Source organism: Syngnathus scovelli, chromosome 10 (assembly GCF_024217435.2).
Source record: "Syngnathus scovelli strain Florida chromosome 10, RoL_Ssco_1.2, whole genome shotgun sequence".
NCBI lineage: Eukaryota > Metazoa > Chordata > Actinopteri > Syngnathiformes > Syngnathidae > Syngnathus > Syngnathus scovelli.
Genome location: NC_090856.1, coordinates 10,070,961 through 10,095,669, shown reverse-complemented (window position 1 = coordinate 10,095,669; position 24,709 = coordinate 10,070,961). Strand labels below are relative to the sequence as shown.

Here is a 24,709-nt window from a genome sequence, read left to right as displayed (position 1 = left end):
TGTGATTTTCTCTCGGGACTTTCCCAGTCGGCCGTGACGTCGCCACTTACCTCCCTCGTCCCATCCTCGCCTTCCATCGAACGTTTAGCATCCCTGTACGAGTGTGTTCATGCGTGCACTTAATTGCAGGTTTGGAATGGAAAACTCACTTTTCCTGCCCCCCCTCCCCGCAACCCTCGCATGCGTCCCACCACTTTCCACAGGTTGTCATTATGCCACCACTAGCACCCCTTTACAGCCAAGCGCCGGCACGCATAACAGGTGTTGCCGTGGCAACAGGTAGAAACACCCATTTTGCAAACCTAACGATTTCCAACCTTAATATGAACGGCAATGAGTGAAGATGCCTCTGTAAGCGACGTCTGACATAGTTTTGTCCTCACTACTGTCGTTCATGTTTTGAATTTGTCCGTTTGTGGCTGTAACACAGCACCGCCGCCACCACTCGGGCCTGTTTCCTGTCGAGTTGGGGATACGCACCCACCCACCTTTCATGTGCTGATTTGTGCTACGCTCCACTGAACCTTGACACACATACATAAACACACGTGCACACTAGCAGGGGTGCTAACTTTTGCGGCGAGGTACCCCACCACCCCTTGCCCTCCCCTGCCCCCACTCACTTTGTCCCATGGACGAGGTTTTGTATGTTGGGCCTGTGAATTAACCACTGAGGCAGACCACACACGCACGCATGCCCGATGTGAATGCTTAAAACCCTCTAACGCGAGCTTTAAACTCCAACTTGAAACCCTAACCCATTTTTAAAACCCTACATTCAAACCCAAACACTGTCTTTACAACCTTTGTTTAAAACCCTAACCCTGACTTCAATACCTACTTTGAAACACAAACCGTAGTTTAAAACCCTAACCCTGACTTCCAAACCTACTACAAAACTCTAACCCGGCCTTTATAGCATAGTTGGGAAGCCTATGCCTTATTTAAACCATTAAGCCAGACTCCAAACCCTACTTTGAAATCCTAACCTGTGTCCTATAACCCTGTCTTGACACCTAACACTCAAACCCCATTTTAAAACTCCAACTCTGCCTTGAAACCCTACTTTCAAACCCCAACCCAAGCTTAACCCCTCCACCTGAGACCCTAACCGATGTTCAAAACCCAAACCTGGGCCAAGGAAAACAAAACTAATTTAAAATGACTTGACTTTAAAATCCTAACCCGATCTTAAAACCCCAATCTGAAACCCTGACTGTTATCCTAAACCCAGGTTTGAAACCCAACTTTGAAAAGGAATATGTATACACAATTTGAGTATGTTGTGATGGCAAGCAGCTGCTGGGGCTGGACAGGAAGTTAAACAAATGAAATGACTGTTCTTGTCTTGTTGTCGGTCCAACCACACACATGCACAAACACACGCTGACAAACATACATCGTGTATGTCGCTCGCCCACACGGAAACAGAAGAGCGGAAAACCCAAGGTCCTCTGGTGGAGTGGCGGTAAAAAAAACAAAGTTCAAATATTTTGGTACTGTACTTAATTAGATATATCAGCTATCCGTGCAGCGGGAACTCGACAAGTTTAACCTTTGTGTTGTTTACAAACATGAAACAGTCGCAACAAGAAGAATTAAGCTAGCAGAAACCAGAGCCTAAGAAGGCAACTGGCGCGCAGGTGCTTCACACGGATGAGGAATGTCGGGCACTCCCCTGAACACTCTGGCGACAGATTTATTGCGCCTGCTCGGCGGTCCGCCGCAGGACTGATCAAATCAGGAAGTTGAAGATACCGTGCCGCACGTCGGCCTTGATCCCATAAGTCACGCGTCAGACTGAAGCATGAGGGTCCGCAGTTGGGACCTTCACGTGCTCGTAAATTAAATACTTGTTCGGAATCAAGCAGGAAAACTGCTGAGGCCAGAACATCTCGGGAGTTATTCTCTGGCTTCCGACTTAAGATACTGTAACTCCTGCGCTGGAGTCCTTCATCACTCTCTGGTTGTGTTGACATTCCGAATAGATTAAAAAATGTAATAAATACAGAGACTCCGATAGTTGCCAATCACAGGTCGAAATCGAGACGATACGCTAGTCTTGAAACAGAAAGCTAACATCAACTGTTATACATTTTCCAACCTCCTTCGATGTGCTAAGATGAAGGCGGAAATGTTGACAGAGTATCACAAAACTTTGGAGGCAATTCAAACATCTTTCACAGCCCAACCGTGCGCGAAGACATGCGGAAATGAAACCAAGACTTTTTCACTCAGTGACCCAGAATAGTTGACAGTTTGGCGAACTTAAAAGCCTCAATTTTGCCTCAAGGCTCGATAGCGGTTAGCATCGTGAAAGTCAGCACAGTCCTAAATTGCTGAAGTGGAAGTACATTGAATTTAATAGCAACAATCAACTGATAATATCTAATGTAACCTATATATTGTCTAAATTTATGTTTCTTTGGAGTCCAGAACCAAAATGTAAACACAAAACGCTTTTCCCCACAAAGCTAAGTGTTGCAAACAAATACAGATGTGTGGACTGGGTATCTGCTGATCCATGAAGGCCACACTCAAATCTTTAGTCTTCTCACCCTGATTAGAAATCAGAGCCTTGCAGTCGTAAAAATCGTAAAAACCAACCCCGATATCTACCAAACTATTCAAGCTGTAGGACATAGATGTCAAACTCAAGTACCGGGGGCCAGATGTGGCCCGTCATATCATTTTATGTGGCCCGTGAAAACAGATTTTGCATAAAATTTGTGTCATTACTAAAATTACAAATTGTCTTCACTTTAAAAGAAAATATAGCGATATTGCTTGCAATTCGTCATTTTTGAATATTTGAACAGTTTTTAACTAGTTCTTCATTACTTTATTTTGTAGCCTATAGTGTATATAGAAAACACTGACAATCATAATGACCCTCCAAGGGAAACTATGACTATGATGCGGCCCATGACAAAAATGAGTTTGACACCCCTGTTGTAAGATATCTTCAGGATCTGATGGGCATCCATCTGAATAATCAAGTCCATGTTCCCGACCATATTTCTAAACGTTTCTAAAATGGTGACCGCAGTGACCGATTGGCCCATGTACCTTTTGTTTCACGTCCTCTTCATCTCTGGAGTTCTAAGGAAACCCAAGTGCTTGTTTACCCCAAATGTTTCCAAACAAGCTGAAACTCGAGATGGCACAAAAACCAGAACGCTAAGCTGAATTTGTTAGGCTGGAAAGTGGAGACTTTGCAGGGGCCTTATTTTTGGAAAGGCGGACCTTCTGAAGTGCCGCTCACCTTTGGCAACAACTCCACGTCCCGCAACTTTGTTCTCCAATGAAGAAACACGTTTCGGTTCGAGTTGCATTAAAAGCATCTCCTGAAATTCGATTCTTCTCTTTGTAGTCGGCCGATGGGAACACCGGTGCGAGATAACTGGAAGCAGATCGGCCCGCCCGTGATGCTCAGGTTATTGCTTTTTGCGTTTGGTTTTCTCCTTGTTTACCGCCAAGTCGCCTAAACAGGTTCCAACAGGTGTCAGGTGTGAATGGCATCACTCAGCAAATGTTTGACTGCCTGCTAGGTGACGTCACTCTGGCTACATCTTACACACTGCAGATATTTTCCATAGAGGAAGCCTCTACCAGACACTTTTCGCGGGCATGCATCCTGTAAAAAAATGTCTCTCTCTGACTTGATGACAATCTGACTTGGCATAGGTCACCGTGACTTTCACTTTTGTGACCTTTTCACACAGTGACAAAGGAGGTGTTAAAGACCCGCGCCGAGCCAAGATGTAGGATCCCTTGGCAAATTGCTCCCGTTTTGATGTGAGCGGAAAGTGATCTGGGAGAGGGATTTGCTCATGTCTGCAAATACCCGCCCCCCCCTCCCTTTTCACATCATTAGAGGTGAAGTTTGGGCTTGGAAGGCCTCCTGGGAGGGCCAGAGCGCCGAAACATCTCAGGGAAGAGCTTCCAGATGGGACGTTGTCAGCGTCAGCGACACTCGCTGGGAGTTTGTGTGTGTGTAGAAAGGGGCGGCTTTGGGGTCACTTACTGAGTGACAGGCTCTTCGTGTAAATGAGTACATCAGTCAGGGAGTGACAGGAAAAATAATCATCACTTCAGTGGGAACTTGTCTTTGAGTCTGCAGAGGAAGATTGTCGCGACAAAAGATACATTGTGTAGGGCTCGCCCAAAATTATTATCGAGCGGCTGTGAATCTGAAACTGGCTTGGACCAGTAAGCTCCCCCTCAGAACTTGAAAATTTGTAAGTTGGGGCATTCCTAAATCAAAGTATCCCCGTGTCAGCAAAATGAGGATTCACCTGTGCACCACATCGAAATAGTCGTTTCCGCCTCACATTCTGTACACACAAACGTACGCGCACGTTTCCTGCACTGGCAGCACACAACGGCTAAATTGTGCGTAATGAGTCTAATTCCCAGGATTCCGAGCGTGTGGGGGTGCGTGCCTGGCCAAAGTGCGTGCTCAAGTGTGTTTTTTTGCGATGCGTCTGCGGGCCATATGGAACCAAACTGGCCGCGGGCCCACGCAAAAAAAAAAAGTGGAAGCCCAGCTGGATTAAACGTAGTCTGCTTGAATTCCTTAAAAGAATCGCGTGTCCGGCTCGGAACACCTCCGTGCAGGCAGGCTGGGGGACACGTGGAGGCAAGCTGCTGGAAGCAGGGTGCTTGCACATTTGAAAGCTCACAAATCCAGGACATACATTTTGAAGACCCTGTATTGCTAGACTTCATGCTAAAAGGGAACAAATGTCATACTCAAGATGGATGATCGGAAGGGAAGAAAGTAATCAAGGAGAGGAAATGGTAGGGAAGAAATTTATAATAAAATATATATAAAATAAGATGGTTTGAATTATTGTTTTATTCTCAGTGTACTCGAATAGGAACCCTGTGGAATCCCCCAAACATAGAGTTGGAATAAGTCCTTGAAGCACATGCCAGCCAGATGCACAAGGCTCTTCAAAGAAACAATTACAGCCAATTATTGCAACATATAAATGAATTTCATCCATGATTAAGAATGTTTGCCGAGTCCAGGTGTTTGTAATCCTGCCGGCGCTCTCTGTTTGTAATCCCAGCTGTTTATTCAAGAGAGCTCCCCCCGCACCCTCATGAAGGCATCTGTCCCTTAATGCCTCTTTAATGAAGGTCATTGGTTTTAATAGCCTCATTTCAAACGCCGCTAATTAGAGCTGGCCGGGAGCTTTGTCGGCTTCGGCAAATAAACAACGCCACCCGACCTCGACAACCAAACGCACCAGGGAGGAAATTGTTAAGTTTTTGCTTTTTGTGCCCAATCGCGTTTCAACAGGTGGAGTTGAGGCCGATTGTTATTGCTTTTTGTGCTTTTCGGTCCAGCAGGCTTGTGAGGTTGCCACAATTATGTAGTATGCAGGACACAGACAATTCTGTCATCAATGTCGGCCCACCCTGGACTGCACCTTACATTTCTATCATGACTTCATCAACGTTAGACATCTCGTGAAATATTATCCCCGTGATAACACGCGCGCCGATCGAAGGGCCCCATCAGTCAAAATGGTGTCATCTTCCCAGCATGCCTTGCTGCTTCCTGCCGTCAGATGCTCTAATGCTGATGTATGACCTGTGAAGAAGCGTGAACGAATTTTTTTCCCCTCCCGCTATCTCCAGTAGCACGGCAGCACGGGACGGCACCGGGAAGCCACGCGATGCTCCGTCTCAACCGATGATGAAAGCGCGGGGCCACTCGTGGCAGACGGCCTACATCCATCAGATCGGGAGGGGGGGGAGTCACGGGTAGAGTTGTGGCGGTGTGGAGATTATTCGATGTCCTCTTAAAGACTCTAAAGTTAATTGAGCTAGAAAATGGTAATTCATCTATTGACCACCAGGGGCAGTATAATACATTCATATTGAAACAAACGAAGAGTTTCACAACTACTCAAACCAAGGCAGTAAAACTTTTGTTTTTATAAAATTTGATTTAATTACTTTTTATAAAACATGGTTACCATAGAAATTTGTAGCAATGTTTTAGTTAAAAAAGTCTTAGAGGCAACCTATCGAAGTGGCCAAGCCAAGGACAAAATGTGACTTTGCTTCTACAGGCAGTTGTCACACGTGAGCTGCGATGTATTTCTGCACTTTATCCCTCAGGCTTTAGTGACATACGAAGCTGTGAACATTAGCTCTCGCACCCTCCCTGAACCCCCCCACACCACACCACCGTCCGCCCACCCCCTTTGTGTGTTTGCTGATTGCTTCCACACATTTGCAACCCAAGTCCAGCTGGAGATTGTAAAAATAAACGGCATATTGGAAAAAAAGTGGCTGGATTAGAGCCTGTTCAATTTCTTGCTTCTCATGTGTTTTTTTTTTTTTCTTTAGTGTTTGGATGGTAGCAGCTAATTGGGACCAAAGTGCAACATGGAACCTGTCGCCGGGCCACATGGTGGACACTTCTTGCGAGAGGAGCACAGGTACGCCCACTTAGTCTCCTACACTAGTCTGATGTTCTCATGCACATTGCCCGAACACTCACGCCGTGACTCGATTATTTGCTTTACTAATTACAAAAAAAATGAACTACTTATGAAATGGGTTGAGATTATGATAATTTTCATTCTTCATTTTCCAAACCACTTATCTTCACCAGTGTAATAGATAAATCAAATGAATAGAAGTGAAACAAGGACAAGAGCAACCTTGGAATTGTTTGCGCTGTTGTTTCGCGGTCTGGCAAAAGTGCTTTGCCCGTTTACAGTCAGATTGTTCACAGTTGCTCTCGTCTCCCCGGAGCGGCGGCAGCGGCAGCTTGATTGTAAACAGAATGGCAGAAAATGCTGCACTTATCAGGCCAATTGTGGTGTTGCACTGATGAAAGCGCTGAAGAAAAAAAAGAAAGTTCGTTGCGGCAGGTGCAGCCGTTTGTTGAGTTCGTGGGAACCAAAACAACGAAGTTCATTTTATGACGTAAAGGACGTTCAGGGAGGCGTATTATGCAATTTTCTTCAGCGTTTAAAACAATACCCAAGTGACTTCTCAGTAACTTTCTGTGTGTGAAGGCTGAAAGGCTGAATGAAATTAATATGGAAGCAAGAGAGGCATTGTAAAAAAAAAGAATTTTTAGGTTTTTTAGGGAGTCAGAAGGCCGGCTCATTTGCGTGTGAGCGTCTGGATGTGAGTTGTGGCTTGCAGCAGGTTTCTTGCTAAAAGTGTGAATGTGCCTCTCCTTGCCCACAGGCATGAGAGTACCTTCACTGTGCCATGATTTCCCCCCACTTGTCTCCGGGGTAAATTGAGGACAGTTTAGGAATAACCAGGTCGTGTTGGGAGGGGGGGGGCATGGCTTCCCCACGGCCGCCGCTGCTCGCTTTTCAACAGCCTGTCATTTTTTCCGCCGCCACCCGATAAAAGCTTTTACGCCTCGCTCGTCACCAGGAGGGCGACAGCCGGAGCGAGAGGGCTTAAAAATGAGCCGCCGGCCCAAAAGCCATCGGGAGGCTTAATTACACATAAGCTTACTTTAATAAGCGCCGGATCGTGTATCCCGCAGACCAACATCTGGACACTCGTGAATGCCAGCGCTGGCTGAAGGAATGGAGCTATCCGAGTACAAATACTCCCGTGATTTTACGTTTACTCCGACAACATGTTTCACTTGAGCTCAACTTGAATATATGGTGGCGGGGATGTGTGTGTGTGTGTGTGTGGGGGGGGGGCTCTCGCCCATGTTTGTCTTACACGAGTTCATTTCAAGCATAATTTATTGCCGATGATATTTACGAGCCCAAAATGAAAATTCATTGTACGATTGACACATTAATGAATATAACATGCAATGTGATTCATTGGCCTTTGGGGGAAGCATCTGTTTTCTACACGCCATTTGTCATCGCCCGAGAAGAGCTCGTGTTTGCCTCCGTCGTTTGACATTGATACTGTGTGTGTGTGTGCGTGTGTGTGTGTGTGCGTGTGTGTGTGTGTGTGTGTGTGCGTGTGTGTGTGTGTGTGTGTGTGTGTGTGCGCGCGTGTGTGTGTGTGTGTGTGTGTGTGTGTGTGTGCGTGTGTGTGTGTGTGTGTGTGTGTGTGTGTGTGTGAGGTCTAAAGTCGCTTCACCCGTCTGGTAATTACACAGTAGGCGATGTAACTCCCGGGATACATCGCCGCACTTTTCTTGTGAGATGGGAATCACCCCCCCCCCCCCCCTATTCCCCCCCCACCCCCCCCACAGCATTTAAATATGGAACGTTCCAGAAGCATTTTTCCAGAAGTTTTTAATGTGCGCTTCTGTTGGAGATATTTGTAGCACAGGAAGACACAAACCAATGTAAAGTGTGCAAGTTTGCCACGGAAGGTTCCAGAAGCCATTGGGAACTGTTTTTCCCCCCGCCCCCTTCCAACCACAATGCCCCACCCATCTTTCTTGGAGAGTGCAACCTCAATACTTTGTCTTCCTTCATTTGCTCCTTACGGCTTTCTGGAACTCCCACGAGGGAGATTCATGATAGAGCAAGAAGAAACTCAAGCGCCCATATCAAGCTTGACCCAAGATGTGATGATTGGGTAAAACATTTTTGTGGAACTTTCCAACTTCCAACACATAATCAGCGCTCCTTGAGGGGAGCGTTTCACTTTCACAATTTCCGCATGGACGGCACCGCAACATTCACTTTGCCTCCCGGGCACCACAAATCACACAAAGTGCCCAGTATGCTTTTTGGCTTTTTTTTTTTTTTTCCACGGCCGCAGACGTGACTTCACAAGCCGGCCAGTCGGACGGACGCGTGAAACGTCACCTGACTTCTTAATCATTTCAAGACAATTTGTTGAAAGTCCACCTCGCCAGCGCCAGCCGCCGATTGGCCGCCGACTTTGCTCGATGCTTTTTGACATGTTTACACAAATTTGACTCGGGGGAGTAGCCGAGCCAGACGGGCTTGATTGAATCGTATGAAATAATTCTGAGGGGAAAGTGGAAAATTTCAAACGTCGACGTGGCTTTGGTGCTTGCTTTTGAGCCTTAACTCAGGTCTTTGGCTCCATAAATCCACACCCAAAAAAAGACAGCTGCAACAATCGAGCAGTACCAAAATCACAATCTGGGAGGGACCGTGTTGTAGCATTTTACGCAACCACCTTATGCAAGGAGGTTGCGTCAGTGCCGAGGGCCATCCGTCCGTCAGCCGCGAAAACCATTCCCGTGTTTTCGGGGCGGCTTTTAGCACCGCCAGCCCAGTCAAGCGTTACCTGGCCTTCCACTTCACCTCCACAACATTCTTTCATGGAGGTTAAATCCTCTTTATGGTCAGCGCGCACCTGTGATGTATATGTTGGGAAGGGCTGCCAGCGAGGAAGGCGGCGGGAGATGGAGGTGAGCGGAAACATTAGTTTGGGCTCATGCTGTGGCTGATAAAGTGCCGCCAAAGGATGGCCAAAACCTGACTTCGGAAGCCAAAGAAATTCTCAGAGCTTTCCCATACTGAAAGTATTTAGAAAATTTGGGGGTTTAACAAGCCAAAACATTTTGACTGACTTTTCAAGACCCACAGAATATTTTCTGGAGCCAAGCTAATATGCCTACCCGTTGAAAATCGTACTTAAAACATAAGCGTGCATTCCTTCCTGATTTTGTTGGCGTCAAAAATCACACGCTGTGGTTCTATTAGCATGTTTTTGCATTTTTTTGCACAATAATCATGTTTGAATTTTTTTCTTACTGCCATTTCCCACTCCAGAATCCGCCTGCTAACAGCTAAAGCTAAAGTTACTCCTCCTCTCATTCCCTTCATCAGCATTCGCTAGCTCAGCAGTTGTTTTGCCGCGTGTGTTCTTTTTCAGCGTTTGAACATTTGCTCTCATATTACCTCATGAAGAATTTATCACGCAATATGAAGCGGCTACGGCGTGCTCGCCACCTCTTATTATTGACGGGCCGGCAAAGGAACGCAATAAAAGGAAAAGAGCAGCTGCAAAATCAACTGGCCGGCGCCCTTCACGGCTGACCGAGCGCTTACGTGAGCATCCTTTCTTACCAATCTTAAAAAAAAATCAAGTCTGAGAATCCCTGGTTGTTTGTTGAGCTTGGGCACGGCTTCAGTCACCCTCACAGCGCGCTCCTTCACAGCAAGGCCAAAAGCGGGTCGTTGGACTGGAGCGCTCAACTCTCATCTCGTCTGACTTTTTTTTTTTTTTTATTGTTTTATTGCTTCCTGGCAAAGTGAAAGAGCACAAAGAACTGTATAAAAGCCCCCCAGGGGGACCCCCCCTCCCCTTCCCCACCCCTTAGGCTCCCCTGCTGTGAAGAACAGCCCTGCGGTGGGCAAGAGTCCCCCCACCTTTCTCCAGGCTGGCCTGTGAATAGTAGGATGCCGTCATCGTTATCCTGCCAATTAACACTCGTTTGTCTCCGGTGAATTCAATTAGGGATGTATTCATGAGTGACCAGAAGTGGGGCGGCGAGGTGGGGTGCATCTCGTACAATGCCACCCGCTGACTCGCCCGTACATGTCAGCTCAGCTTTTATGTGCATGCAAAAGGAAAACACAGCGAGGAGCAAAGGCTCACGCAGAGTTGAGCTTACGTACGTTAACAATCAAACAAAACATTTTATTATCTCCTGCCATTATGTTGCATTAGCAAACATGAGACAATAGCTCAAGATTCAGAACCGAATCAGCGGACCGATATACTGTGATTGTGATGCACACTTTCAAGACGTGTTGTGGACTTTCCAGAATTCTGAGAGGGAAAATGTGTGCTGCAAATGAATTTTTGTGGAAGAAATGTGATTCAAATTATGTCATTAAAAGTAAAAGTCACCATAATCTCTAAAACATGCCGCGACACGGAAAGAGCCGCCAGGGTGCATCGACTCACACACACACGCACGCACACGGGCACACACATTCCGAAGGTAGCGCTCATTAACTAACACACACGCACACACACACGGAGGGGAAAGTGTGTTAAGGTGCTTTTAGGCGTGAACGGCAGCCAGCGTGACGGTCTGACCACAGCGTGCTTCTTAAGAGGATCCAGTTTAAAGCTGCTGATGTCAGTATGTTTTATATTAGCCGTGGATCAAATGACTTCTTCTCCTTCTTCTTGCCTGTAGTGACAAAACCACCTGACTGGGATCCCAACTCAGCTTTATGGGCTTTTGCACGTGTTTTGCAGCTTAGGGCTTTTTGCTTCATCCAGGGTGTTTTTCCGAGTCACTTTGAGAGATGATTCATAGTATCGGTAATGTCGTTGAAAATTTGTTCAGTTGGCAGAGCACCTAAAGAAATTCCGTTAAAAATGTTGACGTTACCGTGGATTGTGCTAGATTTATACGCTACGATGTTACGCAACATTATAGTATGATATGCTACGATGTTATGCTATGTTGGTATGCAACGATGTTATGCTATGTTGATATGGTACGACGTGTGCTACGTAGGGGTCAATTCTGTAAATTCCTGAAGAGCAAAATGCAAATAGATGAGATTAACTCGTAAAATGATGAACTCAGGACCGAACAAATTATCAAATTAACGAATGAACGAACTAACTTACAAACTACATGCTACGACGTTATGCTACGTTGGTATGCTACGACGTTATAGTACGTTGCAAGTAGCTGTCGATTCTGGAAATTCCTGAAGAGTAAAATGCAAATAGACGACTATCTCGTAAACTGATGAACTCAAGACTTAACAAAGGGTCAAATTAACAAATGAACAAACGAATTTACAAACTAATGAAACAACTAACAGACAAAATTACAATCTTGTATTCACGCTCAGTTTTCAATGTCTTTACGGCCGCCTTTCTAACGACGGAAGCAAGTCGCCCGTTTGGTGTGTTTGGTCTGCAGCCTAATGGCCTCATTGAGAGTGAGGGATGAACGCGTTGACATCATGTGACAGTGATCCAAATCCGAGTCTAAGACGCCGTCCTCGCTGCGTGTTTTATGGTGTCGCAGAGCATGCGCGTGATCGAGTGCTAAAGCGACCTTGCTGCGCATTCGTGTCATCGGACACTCATCAGCCCATGCCAGTGTGTGTGTGTGTGTGCGTGCGTGTGTGTATGTGTGTGTGTGTCGGTCCTGACTTCATGCGGAATGACTTAGTTGCAGTCAGCCACCTCTTCTTCTAATGCCTCATTATTACTTGGGAGTAGTTTGACCACTGCACTCGAACTTGAAGTTGATATGCTCTGCCCGTCTCGGGGACGTGGGTCAGGCCCATGGTCCGAGTTCGAGCGCTGCAGTCCACGGAACAAAGTGACACTCACGCGGTGTTGCCAACGATTTGATGAAACTGTATTTTAGAAATGCTCCTCACTATTCTGTTGCGGTCAAACTTATCTCAGCGTACAGAACATGACAGGAGGGTCAACTGAAAAACAGAAATCTTCCTCGCGATTGGCCGAAACGTTCCGTTTCACCCAGCAGCTGCGTTTCATCACGTTTCTCTCTGTGTTTCTTAACACTTTTTTGTGTAGCTTAACATGTTTTACCGATGGACTTCATTTATGTCAAAGAATGAGCTCATGGGCCGAGTCAAAACAGCGGGAAAGCCGTTCAACAACAAAAACAAGCTTGTGCTCTGACTTTTGCAGTCGGGGAGGGGGCGTCGGCGGGATCACGCATGTTTCAAAAGGTCGCAAGGTTTCAGAAAAAAAAATCCCATCTGGAGGAACCTATGACACGGGGGGTGCAGAATATCGGATGACGCTTGACTTGTATGTTTTCCGTAAGTGTCAACTTTGGAAATGTGAGTTGTTTTTGGTTCCGAAGCTCCTAAAAGGGATGCTTGTGGTGCTCCTTGATGTGGTCCCGCCAGCGTCGCACTCCAGACGCTCATTTACAAGTCGGGTTTCTCTTTTTTTAAGACGTCTGATTGCTAATTCAATGTTGCTTTTGTCTCTGTGGTGACAAATAACTTTGGTAGCTGAAGAACGGGACGCTTTCATTAAACGCAAGCAGCTGGGAGGCAAATGCGTCGTTTGGTTTTAATTACCCGAGCGTCTTCCGTCAAGTGAAGTTGAAAAGAAAGAATAATAAAAGCATGGATGGGGAAGCCTCCAGGAAATCTAAGCAAAAACATCCTGCTATGTTTTCCCAAATGTGGTATTTTGAAGTTACACGAACATGAAAATGTCTTCCAAATTTGATACAACCCGGAGAAAAGTTTGATGAACAACTAAATTCGAATGATTCCCGAAATAAAATACAGTAGATGAGGCGATATGATGTTTGGCCTTGGACAGGACGATTGGAAACAGGAGCAGCCCAGACCGGGTCATGCGTCAACATTTACGCTCTTCTGGACAAAGCAAGTTGAACCGTACCCATCATTTTTTTTTTTTTTTGGGAACGGTACCGTGGGAAGGACAGCGTGCAACGGCGGGACTTTGTAGTGCAGAAATACATTTGTCAAAGTGCAGCTTAGCCAGCTGCGACGTCCTGTTTTTTGTTGCCGTCCATCAAAAGGCGGATCTTAAACCTTCAATTTGCTCCCCGCCAGAACACAGCATGCCTGGTCTGGGAGGGGAAGGGGGGTTCGAAAGAGTGCGGCGTGCGACAGTGGATAAGTGTGGTTTGCGGGATTGCCCGACAAACCTGCATTGTGGATGCGGGACGGGGGCCACACCCACTTGAATGATTAATCTGTAATTAGACGGTTGACAAAAATATGCATGTTGTCATTTTACCGGCAAACAACAAAGACGAACCGGTGAGTGCTCGGCCATCATTTAGCCACGCTCGGGGGAATTCCACGTGGTTTTCTTGTGTTGACAGCTGAAAGTCTAAAGAACGGAGGCCGACTCTCTCTCCCAGATCAAATCTACGGATTGTCAGCCAGGGTTAGAATTTTAAAAGTGTTCCAAGGCAATGCGCACGACCTTTGACCAAATTAATATGAAACCATTAAGTTAATCGTTTAGAAGTCTTGATTTAAAATTGGTACTTGTGATTGTTTGGGCCAGCGGAGGCCCTGACTTGCGGCAAAGGTCCTTCTGTGATGTTCCAAAGTCTCTTAAAGTCAAGTCCTTGTAGATGCACCAAAAAGGAGGACAAACATAAATCTGGTGTACTGACACTTAAGTCTTTGCGAAGGCCCACAATGCAAGACTTGACTGTAATATCCCCCCTCGCGGCTTGCAAAGTGCACACACGCGCTTTGCAGTTGAAACCTTCACTGGCTATTCTGGGCTGCGGCAGCATGTAATTAAGTTCCTGTCGCTCTCCGCTCGCAGACCTCGTCGACATAAAGCGCGGGCTCGGGTTTAGTTAATTAGTTCCAGTGTGCGACCACGAGCCTCGTGCGAGCGAGCGAGCGCTGCTGGTGGGATGGATGATGGAGGGAGGGGGGGAGGGAGTGAGGGGTCGCACACGGCAGAAGTGGGACATGGATCCACCGGACAATGAAGCCTCCACTCCACAGCCACTTCATTAGGTACACAATGGAATGTGAGCCAACACAAATGTTCTATCTTTAAGATTTCAGCACAGTCGGATAACAGTTTAGGCACCGACCTTTTTTGAATTATTTCATTGAATTAATTGCTCTGTTGTGATTTCAGGTAATCAAACATCAATTGAATTAGTCCATCTTAACCCTCAATGGAACACTTAAAGAAATTTTAACTGATGGTGGAAACTGTCATGGTCAAACATCACCCCGACTGGTGGTGAGTCCACAATCGATATCAAACCGATTTAATCGGGCCTCATTATGAAAAACAAAATGTCATTTGGCAGTTGTTTACCCGAGTGCGATTCTAGTTCAAGGGCAAATTTGGGAGAGGAAATGTTTCGTCTACGATGCCGTAAATATTTCTTCCTCTCCGTGCCGTGAAGGATGCGCCCATCGATCACGTGCGGAATTTCCCAGACATGCTACAGTGTATGTGTGCGTGTGTGCGTGCGCGTGTGTGTACGCGTGTGTGTGGAGGACCGTCAGCTCAGTTTCATGCGCAGATGCAATTACGGCACCTTGGGACTGCTCGCTGGCTGATTAATGCCACCGGGCGATATATCTCCACGCAAAGTAGAAGCCGTTTAATCTCCTCGACGACGGGCCAGTTGAGGCTCATCTCTCTCGTCGGGCTGTGAATTACCGCCCTCACCTGTCACCTGATTCGAGCGGCTGGCCAACCTGAACACTTTCAGAAGCACCGGCCTACACTCACAAGTTCAATTGGACTATTTGTCCCATGAACTTGTGACATTGATGTTCTGCATATTTGCAAATTTGCAAAGAAATCAGAAATGTAGGCGCGTTTAGCGACCCAAGATGGCTGCCGGTGTCTTAGCTCCTTGCTACAATGAATAAATCTCATTGTTAGTCCGTCCAGTTTTTGTGTACCTCGGCCTCGGTGGCAAACACATGTCCCCGCCGCTGCCTGAATCCCGTCTCGTTTTCAAGGGTCAATTTTCCATCGGTGGCTGAGCAGAGAAAGGCGAAAAAAAAAAAAAGTTTGGGATTTGGATTGGAGCCGAGGATTATCGGATCAAAAAGGCAATGTCGCTAATCCCTCCCCGCCCCATCGTTAAAGATGATGAAATGACAACACATGCAAAACTTCACCAAACTTGCTTAGCGTATGTAAGTACTTAGCGGAAGCGAGCTCACGGGATGTGATGGTTTTCTGAGAGGGAGGGGGAGAGGGGGGCTCGGAGCTGGATTAAGAAGGAGCGATGGGGATGTTGATCCCTTCGTGGAGTGCGGAATGAGATGGGAATGTAGCGGTTGCAGAGGTTGTCTCGGCACCGCCGCCGCGGCAATTATCTCCCGAAGCTCTGCGCAAGCTAATTGGAAGAGATGTGGGATAAATCCCAGCCCGGGGGGATTGTGCTCATTTCCAGCTGACCTAATAAGAGTCCGTCCATCGGCTGCCGCGGGAGCCGTGCAGTGTAAAAAGTGCGATCTGGCAACACAAAGCCGCCGTCTCTCACGTGCGCGCATCTGGTGCCGTTCTCGCCATCTTCCAAGAAGGGAAGCTTTTGTTATTTCTGGGAACACGGCCCAGCAGTAACTCCGATGAACATCCCATACGGCACGGACGCTTACGGGTTCTTCCAGAGCGCTGGCGTTTGCGCAGGTTCTTTACTGTCAATTAGATCGATGAAAAAAAATTAAAACTAGCGATCTCTTGCAAACAGTGACAAAGAAATGCTTCGTTGAATAACGATTAAAATAGCAAGTGAGCGACTACCTAATGTTGCATTTGCAAAATTTGCAAAACAAAACAAACAAGTCAAAGAATTCTTCCATCCATCCATTTTCTGAACCGCTTAGTCCCCACGGGGGTCGCGGGCGTGCTGGAGCCTATCCCAGCTGTCATCGGGCAGTAGGCGGGGGACACCCTGAACCGGTTGCCAGCCAATTGCAGGGCACACAGAGACAAACAACCATTCGCACTCGCACTCACACCTAGGGACAATTTGGAGCGATCAATCGGCCTACCAAGCATGTTTTTGGGATGTGGGAGGAAACCGGAGTGCCCGGAGAAAACCCACGCGGGCTCGGGGAGAACATGCAAACTCCGCACAGGGAGGGCCGGAGGTGGAATCGAACCCGCACCCTACTAACTGTGAGGCGGACGTGCTACCCAGTGCGCCACCGAGCCGCCTAAAGAATTCTTCATTTCATCAAATAGTGCTTTCACCCAACCTTTGAAAGTCCTCCCCAGAAAAGAGGTTATTTTAGGGATCACTTGCCTTACAGAAACCAACTTTTGTCAAATGATATCTAACAAAAACTTATTTCAGGAGTATTAGACAGCCCTCTTAAAAAAAATCATGACCGCGCTGAACTTTTAACACATATCACTCTAAATTCCCAAAATGGGAATAATCCCTGAAATGTATGCTAATCTGGGTTGAATGCTTTCACGGATTTGGGTTGAGAGCGCAGCCATTTTGTGGATGATATTCTTTATAATCAACATAATAAATAAAATCTAGGCCAAATTTGTCTCGATGAAGGGCCACTGGAAAAGGCCAAATTTAACATAAAATAGATACCATACTCCACTGAAGAAAAATAAGATGATACAATGAAATGAAATAAAAAGACAAAATATGTATAAAAAATAATGTAAAAATTAAAATAATAAAATTCCTTTCTAGCACATGCTCCAATTATTTGCCAGGTATGTCATTTACAAAGTAATACAGAAAAAAAACAACTCCAAAACATACCTCAATTATCTGCCCGTTGCATCATCCACTCAAGGCAAATAAAAACTAGATATTTAAAATCTATTCCTCCCTAAAATGGATGCCATGCTTCAATTAATTCAGGGCATCATTCACTTATGACAAATAAAAGTCGCCTTTAAATATACATTAAATAAAAATTACTTTGAAGGCCTTTGAGTAATTAAATTTTTAGATGTTAAGGCCTTTATGGTGCAAAATTGTATAAAAGCTTCCACACCATGTAAGAATGTGCAAAACATTTTTGCGGTTTTGGGCTGGTAACAGTTTACTTGTCACAAATAAACATTTGACTCACGCTAAGAGCTCGACATGAAACATGCCCCGATTTGACTTTTTGGACTCAGGGCTACGTTATTTCAGAAAATGAACGTGGCTCTTTGATATCCATCAAGTCTCGTGTGGTCCTTGTTGCGTCTCTGTGAGGACAAGTCGCTTTGAACGCGTTTCACGCCACAAAAACATCTTCACTCGTCTTCACACACTTGCGTCGCTTTTTGGTAATCATCAACAAGAATGAGATACGCCCTGCAACAGATGCAGGCAATGACACGGCATCCCACAGGCCTCTCATGAAGTGTGTTTAACAAGCGGCGGGGGGAAACGATTAACCCCCCCCCCACCCCCCTGCAAAAAAAATTATGCAGCGCCAAGGACACGGATATCCCCAAGTTCACTGGGAGCGGCGTCAATCTCCCAAAGAGCAAAACGGCGGGTTTTACGGCGCTCTGGACCCTGTCAGAGCGCACTAAACACATCGCGTGTTCGCCAGCCAAAACCAAAGGCCTCCGACAACAATCTGGAGTAATTGATGTTTTGCTTAGGCCAATCGGCTGCCTGCGCTCGCCGCAAGCCAGTTCCACTTCAAACGCTTGAATGGTGCGTTGCGCCCAATAGTTCATCTGCAGATTGGCAGCGTTCGTTCGTAGTGCCAAGAAAACAAACAACAATCTAAAATTATGTGCTTAACAGGAATCAACAAATCCCTCAAGCAGATGCAGATCCAATTGCCACCCTGAGATGGATCAAAATTTCTGACCAAGAAAAAAAAATGTCTCCATTAAACACTTCCCTCAAATAAACACTATCCCTAAAATACATGTTGTGACAGTTAGGTAATTCCCGCTAAGACAGACACCGCCACCGAGTCATCGAAAATAAACACCGCCGTCCTACTTCTTTCTGTATGGAAAGGAACTTTGAGTAGGTCCCTCAATAAACGCCTCCTGGTACTCGAAGCAGGCGAGTACTTCCACCAAAGGCCCTTGGCGCTCCTTAACTGAACTCATGATGACTTTGTGATCGGGTCTTTTTTTCCCTCTTGGACCGATGTAGACACGGAGTGGCATTTACGAGCACAGTTGAGTCGGGTCGGGTCCGACTTCACGGCTCTCCAGGAGGACATAAAACGTCTCTGAGAACAACAGCTCAGGGAGGCTCAAACTTCATCTTGGCACACGGCCATAAATGCAGTTACGTACACTTTAGGGACACGAATAAAGAAAGTGTTTAGTGTTACCACCGAGGACGTATAGTGCCGATCTCGATGTAAGCTCATTTATTTGATGCTAAGCAGAATGTGTGGACTTAAAGGAGTTATGCTAGCAGCATTCTCAAAATGGTTACATGAGAAAATAAATTCTTTAGCCTGAGAAATCGTGTACGCACCGAACTCGTGAAATTCTAACAAAGCAGAATGGAGGCTAATATTGGTCTTTTCCCAATGATGTCATAAATGGAGATGATTGGAATTATTTTCTGCTAACATAGCTACGTAAAGCAATAATATAGCGCAAATGTTTTCTAATGTGACCATTAGGACCATTAGCATTAGCTGAGGGCTAGCATGTTTACATAGTCAATGTTGCCAGAAGCTATTGGCAAAAAAAAAAAAATCCTGATTATACTATTTTAAAATATGAACTGATACTAACATTGTTTCCAATGGCAGATAAAATTGTGCTTATCAGCGCCACCGTGTTTCCATTCCAAGCTTTTTGTGTTTCACATTTCACACGCCTCTCATCCTTCCTCCATCTGTCACCTTAACGATCCCTGCCCGTTTCCGATATCTTAGGCCACCTCGTTCTCTTTCCCTCTCGCTCGGCAGAAATAGAGCGGAGAGCTGAGCCGCTTCCTCATTGATTTCGGATCTGACCTTCCCGTAACCCCCGGCGTAAAACAATCGGCAACTTTATCACACTTCCCTCTTGACAGCAGAGAAAACACGGGGGAGACAAAAAGGCGGCAACGCCGTTGCGAGCCTTCCTGACGGCGCCCGTCAAACGTGTCACGCAGGACAACTAAATCCAGTCCAGTTTTTTTTTTTTTTTTTTGCATTGGTGGGATGAATGATTGCGCCCTCCGTCCCCCAGGGGGCGTAGACAAATGAAGCGCAGGGTGAAGAGGTGAAGCCAAAAATATCCAGCTGCGAATTGGCCCGAGAACGTGTGATAGTGTCAAGATGGAGGAGACCGATTTCAGGGTTGATGTTTGTGTCTACCCCCAAATAACCCAGACCAAAATATTAGGAACACCTCCATTCATCATTGTTTGTACAAACTTAGAAACAAAGGAAAGGTGCCTTTTTGACCCCTCCACATCAAACAGCACCCCCCACCCGGCACACGCGTAGCTTTGGGCTAGTGATGGATGAGTCCGGCCTCAACCGAAATGTTGAATTTCTTTTTTGACGTTTCTCGTGTGCATATTTGGCGGTGCTGGGGTTGGAGGGTGTGGGGCTCCGGCAGCCCCCGTCGACCACCTGACCATGCAGGAAGCGAGCTCGCTGCGACTTCACGCTCCGACGCGCTTCCCACTGTCCCGCAGACGCCATTATTGATTCACACTTTCACTACACAGCTTATTAACCCACAAGCCCCCTGCAAATAATGACACAAAGCGGGAGGGGCCCCGCATGGCAACGCCACTCATGATTAAAAGCTGTAACTGGGGTTACAAATATTTAAAGCTCAATTTATGTCTGTTTTTTCCTGGGCCGTGTTGATTATGTGACATTCTTTCAGTCTGCTTGTATTGAGTGGCGACATTACCATCTTCTTTGATGGACTCCATCGGCTCCAAAAGGAGACGGGACGCGGGAGCTGTTTATTTCCAGGCGTCGGGCTTTGTGGGCCCCTTAAATGCAGCTCTGTCTTCATCGCGCCTCCATTCACCGCCGCGCACAAAAAAACCTTTGACCTCTTTCGGTTACGCCCCCCCCCTCCCACCACCACCACCACCCCCGGGAACTCTATGTTACATTTCCCAAATTGACAAATTTCCCGTTCAAGTGAGGGAGCTTCTCTTGGGAACGTTTGGCCCGCTGTCGGCGTGTGAGATTCTGGTCATGAGCTGTGGCCTACAGCAGCTCATTGCCAGTAAGAAAAATGTTGGCTATTTCCCGGAATTTTTAGAGAAAAATATTTTGAGCTAATATTTTGCCCATGTCCATTTTGTTTTGACTTTGCTCAAGTGGCATCTTACACTTGGTCATAACTCAAATCTTGGCCCGCAAGGTATGTATGAAAAAGTAACTAAGTATCCAAAGTTACTCTCTGACATAATTGACCGATTCATAACAAACAGTTTGCGGTATGAATCAAGAATTAGGTCGTCCATAAACAGAGTGACTACCAAACAAAATAGTGGAAAAAGTAACTCACGTAACCCCCTGAAGTAACTCAGAGCGGCTTTGTATGAAAAGTCGGAAACCTCTGCGGTGATAAACCTCACCAAAATGGAACAGGTTCTCCAAACCTGCAGGCCGTTTAATTCCAAAGAGGCATTGTCATTATTTGAGCTAAGATTGAGCTTAACATGCCTGTCTTCTTATACTTGAGAGAGATTAGAATATTTCGTCTGCACAAAAGAGCTTTTAAATTCTTGCTCGTTAATTTCGCCAATATTAAGCATTTATTCAAATCACCACGGGGTGATATGCAGGTCACGAGCAAATGTTCTTAATCTTTTTTTTTCCTAAATGTCTCATCAGACAGGTTGTGAGCGGGTTAGCGAGGTCACATGTCACTGCTGATGCTTTATGTTGAGCTGTGTTGGAGAATGATGGCGAGGTCCTTGAACGCGCCGCCATGCCGCCATGCAGGTGGCTGAAATCAACAAGCCAATAAACCAAAACATGGCTTGCCGTCGTCACTTTGCCTCATAACCACCTGGGAAGCTAAACACTTCAGCTTTTCAGCATTTATGCACAAACTTTTCTCAGAGTGTACAAAAAGTCTTAAAAAAGTGTTTCCCGAACTGGCCATTGTTGTAAATCTGAGCAAATTTACGATCCCCGGACGGACCGCAAACGTCCCCTCCCCATCACGCACGGAGCAAGGTCAGCCTTCCACCGCACGTTGTCTCGGACACCGAAGGTCTCCGAGCGCCATCGCCCCTGACGGTGCCGTAAAACACCCGAGTTATATGACCACACTTAGCTGCATTTCACGCCATATTTTCTCAAAGTGCCACTATTAAACTGGGCTGACCAGGCGTCATCTTTTACAATTTTTGGGGCCTACGGGAAAGCGATGATTGATTTTCAGTCATCCTGCACTCGGTCGGCTCGGTCTAGCATTTATTTTTCAAATTATTGATGAATCTAAAGTGTTGAAAATATCTCCTTCTCCTTGATGGTGTAATGATAATGATTCGGCAAATGCAGCTGGTTTATTTGATCGTCTGACAATGAGAGTTCCACTGCCATCTATTGGAGTGGATGTGCAATTACACTTTTTTGTTATTTAAATATAATTTTAAAATTTAGGCTGAAATTAATTTGTGGTGAAAAAATGCTTTGGATGAGCTGGTTTTATCCTGTTGGACTGAGTGTTCGCGTGTCAGAGTTGACGACAGCGAGGTGAGGCAGGTCAGGCCGAGGTCAGATAGACTCTCACTTGGTGGTCCGCAGATGCTGAGTGAGGGTGCGCCGCTTGGGGTCGAGGCCCGGACGAAAAGGAGGGAGGCGTGCGCGTCTTATCTCCGAGGCCATCGTGCGCTCTGTGACATGTTTTGGCTACGGTCACGCCAGTCATGGCGCTCAGTCACAGTTAGCAGTGACAGGCGTTTAGGACAAAATGCTCCGGCCAATCAGGTGCTGCACTCGTGCATGTAAAAAGTGCTTTCATCAGTCATGCGAGCCTAATAAAATCTTTGTTGCTTGTTGTCCTGCACATTAGTCGCAATGATAGTGTTAGCATCGGAGCTAAAAGATAAGCTAGCGCCACACTGTGTCTAAATAGATTGATGAAATGCAGCAGACCATGCAAGGTTTTTAACCTACAAAATTGTCATAATTGTCTTTTAAAAAAAGTGATATCGAACGTCCCTTTAGTCTGCTCTTAAGAAAGTGAAAGAAGACTCGGGCGGGATGCTTTAAATTGGCGCCCGTGCGAAGGGTGCCCGCCCCCCCCCAAAAAACAAAGCCCACTCCCCTCATAGTCTGGTCTAATGTGGCTATATTGACTGTGACAAACTGAGCATGGAGACGATGACTAAACAATTAAACGTGGCCCCAGAGGCCGCCTCATTACACACACGCACAAACCCGCACAAACCCGTCAACAGCCTTTGTGTGTATTTGTGTGCCTCACCATGTGTGTGTGTGTCTAATTGTCAGATGACTCTGCCGAATAACAGGAACTCAAGCTTGTTGTCTCAAAACCATTTTGTTGTTTTAAACATGCTCCATAAATAACGTTGAGCAAACACGTATCATATTGTTTTTTACTCATGTGTGTGAGCATTTCAGTTATGCTGTGAGTGTCTTCCAGTCGTGGGCCTGAGAGCATTTTGGTGGTGTAAAGCATTTTACTTATTTACTGTATGCATTTTCCGCGTGAAAAGCTTCTGTGTAACAGTGCCATCTGTTGGAGGCAGTGGGGCACTGACCTACTTGCCCCAACACACACACCGAAGCACACCATCTCGTTCTGCCACTTTTGCAGGGTCGATAATGGTCCTGCTTGAACCCTGACCTTTGGTGTCCGTCAGGGTCAGGGCCACCCCCCCCCCCCTCCCTTTTAATGGCTTCCATGAAGTTCCCCCATTGTTGACATATGACTTTTAGCCTCGGATGCTAATTGGCTGATTGGCGGCTAATGCAACGGGCGCCTGTCACTTGTCGTCAGCGGCAACGACGTCGGCACATTCCCGTATTTCTGAACGTCTTTATTAGCATGACGTCATCTGTCTCTGGTTATTACCACCTCCTGGAAGCAATCACACACACGCAAACACGTATAGAGCACATGTGTGATGTTTAAGGGACGCGTGTTCGCAACGGCTTTGTTACACGCTGGATCTAATTGAAAAAATGTGTGTCGTCATCAACCCCCCCTACCGCAATAATCTGATGACATCAGCGAGGAAAGGCATCAATTACATTTTACGCCTGTGCGTAAAATTGTCAAGTCCATGATGACACCCCTAGGGCTGGGGAGTATATTACTGTTGAGAAAGAAAAGTGGTACATATCAGAATCATTTGACATTCATGAGATTAAAAAAATTATATCCTTTTTAAAAAAATTGATAAAGTAATGGAACTTATAAGTCATATTGGGAAAAGATTCTATGATTCGTTTAAGGAAAAATGTTTTTGGTATAAATTAAATTAGATTTTTTGGGGAAAAAAATGATTATTACACTAAAAAGAAGTCATATAAAAAAATGGAAAATTGTTGGATCAACTTTGCCTCCTCTATTCCACGTTGTTGCCGTTCATAGAGAGTAGCGACATAGAGAAATTAAAAAAAAGATAATGATTAATAAAAGATAAGGCTCGCTATTATAAAACAGGTTCTGACTTTTCCTGCAATGTAAGAACTTGTTTGTCCCAACAGGTTCCCCTCCCACTGACCTCAGCAGGTTCGACTAACAGATGACAATGTGGAGCACGGCAAGTACACGTTCCAGGCAAGTCACAATTGAAGCATTTAAAGGGTGTCACTTCCAGTTATTCACGCGTTTTTTTTTGGGGGGGGGGACGGGGTGTCGGGTTCATAATGGGGCCATTGAGCAGTTTGAGTTCAAGTCGCACTGGCGCTTGACACCTGCAAATTGGCCGGCCGGCCACACTGGCCCAGGAGCTTGTAAATCACTGTTGCACTCTCAAAACGATTCCCCAACTGCCACCTCGTTGCAGTGCGTTGATTTCATCAGCTGGGTCGGAACCCAGCTGATGAAATTTTTTTGACCGTATTCTTAAAAACTTACGATGATTTTATTCTTTTCTTGAAGGCGTCTGACAACGTGGTAATAAAAGTGACAGCCTGACCCGTAACCCAACACTTTAGGCAAACACGTTCATATCACTCTGACGCCACAGTAGCCGCTCTCACACGACCCCCCTCACCCCCTCCGACAGGTAAACACACCTGTTTATTTATCATTTTATGCAAACGTTACACTAATATGTTTGCAAAGTCTGCGACACCGAGCCAGAGCCTGGCAGCCCGCTGCCCAAGGTCAAGCAGACAGACAATGAGGCATCTGTCTTTGCACGCAC

General features: G+C 46.1%; 1 protein-coding gene across 4 annotated transcripts in view; it reads left to right on the top strand.

Annotated features, from left to right (window-relative positions):
• The window catches only part of prdm5 (PR domain containing 5), a 63,207-nt gene that overhangs the window by 20,403 nt on the left and 18,095 nt on the right, over positions 1-24,709 (top strand). For all 4 annotated transcript variants that reach the window (XM_068652144.1, XM_068652145.1, XM_068652146.1 and 1 more), the window contains 2 exons: positions 6,370-6,461; positions 24,045-24,117. The gene's annotated coding sequence lies outside the window, so the exon portion shown is untranslated. The remainder of the gene's footprint in view (positions 1-6,369; positions 6,462-24,044; positions 24,118-24,709) is intronic.